The 3,640-nt window shown below is 43.5% G+C and overlaps 1 pseudogene; it reads left to right on the top strand.

Moving 5' to 3' along the window:
* The first annotated feature begins 524 nt into the window (after positions 1 to 524).
* LOC145658468 (inosine-5'-monophosphate dehydrogenase 1a-like) lies at positions 525 to 3,640 on the top strand (annotated as a pseudogene).

Below are 3,640 nucleotides of genomic sequence, written 5' to 3' on the forward strand. Positions count from 1 at the left end.
AAACATTTTTTGTCTCATCCAAACGGAAATTTCACACCTGAACTATTAGGCCACCTAATAGCGTGGACAGTAAAACGGGCGCATCGCCCGTCTGCTCTCTCTTAACATGTCCCGTCGTCATCCACCACGTTGAGAGGATGAGAGTTTTCTCAAACTGAGCAGGTCGAGTCTTTAAAATGTGTAAACTCCAACTGTGATTCTGGGTGATTTAGCTAAGGGCTAGACTTTCGCTTGACTTTGAGAGATGCCACAGAGGCTAGTCTGTAACGGTCGCAGATGAAGACCAGCTGTGTTCCTTGACGTCGTTTTTTGTTGTCTGAAGTACGCGACGCTATCGTCTTGTGAGTAACCCGAGAAGCGGGATTTTCATTCACATTCACTAAGAATAAAGCATCATTGTTCAGTCTTGGAAGTATATCACACTAAATCCGTGTGTACTACTTGAGTACGATAATGACGGTTATTGTTTGCATGCTGCGAATGCGAGACATCGGCTCTCCCGAATAAAAGGATAGCACGTCGAAATGGAGAAAGGGCAAAGCGTAACGAATAGAAATAGCTTTAGCATCCTCGACCAACACCCACTGGATAAATATTTCGATCCGCGGATCAGTAAAACACTTACGTTTTAACTCTGTTTACATGAGAGCGCAGACAGAATAGCCTTTCTTTAGCGTACATCTACTTCTGATGTGACGTGTATTTGCTAGGTTGTTAGTATAATGTATTTTTAGTATCAGTTTTTCTTTGTTTGTTTGTTCTGTGGTCTTTGATTCAGTGATTTTCTGATCCTGCCTGGCTTCATTGACTTTACCTCAGATGAAGTGGTGAGTACTTTTGCAAAATGCACCAAAACAGCTCAGCAGGTTTCCTGACATGCCCCATAAGGGCTTACCAGTGTGTGTGTTTCAGTAAATACAGCACATCTAGTAATGATTTAGTGGAGGGGGCGGGATCTTCCTAATTAATTAGTGAGCTGGCGGTCTCCTCTACCTTCAGTGAGATGGAGGAGCTGAGTCAGTTGCCATGTAGTGCGAACACGACTACAACAGAGGGTGGAGTGTGGCATAGTGTAAGAGAGGGATGAAGGAGTACAAATAAGATGTGCAAAATAGGTGGTGTTGGCATCCCAGGTGCATAGGGTGTGTTGTCACAGGCAGAGAGGCTGAGGGGTGTGTGGGTGTGTGTGTGTGTGTATGACAGTGTGAGGGAGGCGCGAACCAAAATTCCCATGTGTAATGGATATGGGATAGTATATATTGTGGTATTTATATTTGGTGTTACATTTTGTGTGTGTGTGTGTTAGAATGTGGGAGAGAACGTAGGATGTTTTTGTCTGTCTTACCACAGGGAAGTTAAACTGATGCCCTGCTTATAAAAACAGCAATATTTGTGCTTTGAATGTGCACATCCAAGTCACTTGAAGTCAAATTAATAATGGGATAGAGATGTGTGCATATGTGAAAGCTGTCCAAAGTAACACCCCAAACTGTTCTTATCTTTGTGCAATGCATAGTCTGTATGAAAATACAAGCATGAACATAAACAAAGATAATTGTTCTGTAGAACATTGGTTCCTTTCTGTTACCATTTGCGTCTGTCATTCAGGATCTGACCTCTGCTCTGACCCGGAAGATAACCCTGAAGACGCCGCTTATTTCCTCCCCCATGGGTACTGTGACTGAATCCTCCATGGCCATCGCTATGGCTGTGAGTATCCCCCACACACTCAAAACCATGAAGTCCTGTTGCTTTTCCATTTAGCTTTCTGTGATTTTGTATTACAGCTCATGGGTGGTATTGGGATCATCCATCACAATTGCACCCCAGAGTTCCAAGCAAATGAAGTCCGGAAAGTTAAGGTGTCAAACTTTCAGTGAATTGTCTTAATAGGAATATAATGAACAACACGTTGAACATGCAGATTTACACACAAGCTTCCCTGAGGCCTCTCATCAGCAGAGCAATATATGGTGTCATGGCAGAAATTCGAGCAGGGCTTCATCACGGATCCGGTGGTGATGAGTCCACAGCACACGGTCGGAGATGTGTTTGAGGCCAAGGTGCGACACGGCTTCTCTGGAATCCCTGTCACCGAAACCGGCAAGATGGGCAGCAAGCTTGTGGGAATCGTGACGTCACGAGACATTGACTTCCTCTCAGAGAAGGACTATGACCGGCTGTTGGAGGAGGTTTGTGATTCATCTTTGATTGTACATACAATATACAAAAGGTTTTTAAAAACACAAATGAATCACATATGACATACAATGCTTAAAAATATAGGTGGAATAGAACTATCATGAAATTGTGATATTTCTGGGTCAGTGTGTGAAAGAGGGCAATATATATATATATATATAAAAATAAAAAATGTGTATATATATAAGTGTGTGTGTGTGTGTGTGTGTGTGTGTATAAAATCACATTCTTTAAACTCACATCTTTTTGTGATTTATTTGTGATATTTGCCAGGCAATGTCAAAGAGGGAAGATTTAGTGGTTGCACCAGCAGGTGTTACACTCAAAGAGGCCAATGACATCCTGCAGTGCAGCAAAAAAAGGTCTGATTCTTCATCTTTTCAGCTTGAGAAGTGAAACTGCTTCTAAAGGACTTTGAAAGGTTATTTTCACTTCTCCACTTCTTCTCTGAGTAACGGGTCGGTCGTGGGGACGCTTGTTGATTGCAGGTAAACTGCCCATTGTGAACGACAGTGATGAGCTGGTGGCTATAATTGCTCGCACTGATCTGAAGAAGAACAGAGACTACCCTCTGGCCTCTAAAGACTCCCGCAAACAGCTGCTGTGTGGCGCTGCCATCGTTACCCGTGAGGATGACAAGTACCGGCTGGACCTGCTCGTGCAGGCAGGAGTGGACGTGGTGGTGCTGGTAGGTCTTAATGTCCTAAAGGGAGTGGGATTAGTCTCCATCCTGAGTATGGTGCCTGAATCAAATGACAAACTATTTTTGCTATGAGGCTGTGTAACACAGGACTGTGATTGGACATAGTGAATTTGGTCTGAAGGCTGTGTCTATTGTTTTAGGACTCATCTCAGGGAAACTCGGTGTTTCAGATCAGCATGATTAACTACATTAAACAGAAGTATCCTGAGCTCCAGGTGGTGGGGGGGAATGGTGAGTCACAGTTCTCACATTTGCTTGTTCTGTAAACTGAGAGGGTTGAGGTAGGTAAGAATTGATGGTGTTTGGTTCTTTTCATTTGTTGCTGTGTTCACTTTCATCCTTCTCTCTCGCTCTGTCTCTGTGTATGTCTGTGTAGTAGTGACAGCTGCTCAGACGAAGAATTTGATTGATGATGGTGTGGATGCTCTTAGAGTGTGGATGGGTTATCTTTGATAAGACATCGTATACCAGAAAATTGTTTAAAAGATGGTAATAGCTAAACCACCAGACATAATAGTGATGGATAAACAGCAGAAAAGAGTCATAGTGACGGATGTAGCAATCGCAAGAGATAGCAACATCAGCAACAAGGAACATGAGACGCTAAAAGAAGAGGAAACACTGGCTCTGGTAGCAATCAGGGCACCAGGGGTTTAGGGACGATGACCATCAAACTGGGAGAGTGGCTCCAGCAGATCCCAGGAACAACATCCGAGATCCTCATCCAGAAGAGTG

The sequence above is a fragment of the Electrophorus electricus genome, chromosome 6 (assembly GCF_041902795.1).
Source record: "Electrophorus electricus isolate QZ-2024a chromosome 6, ASM4190279v1, whole genome shotgun sequence".
NCBI lineage: Eukaryota > Metazoa > Chordata > Actinopteri > Gymnotiformes > Gymnotidae > Electrophorus > Electrophorus electricus.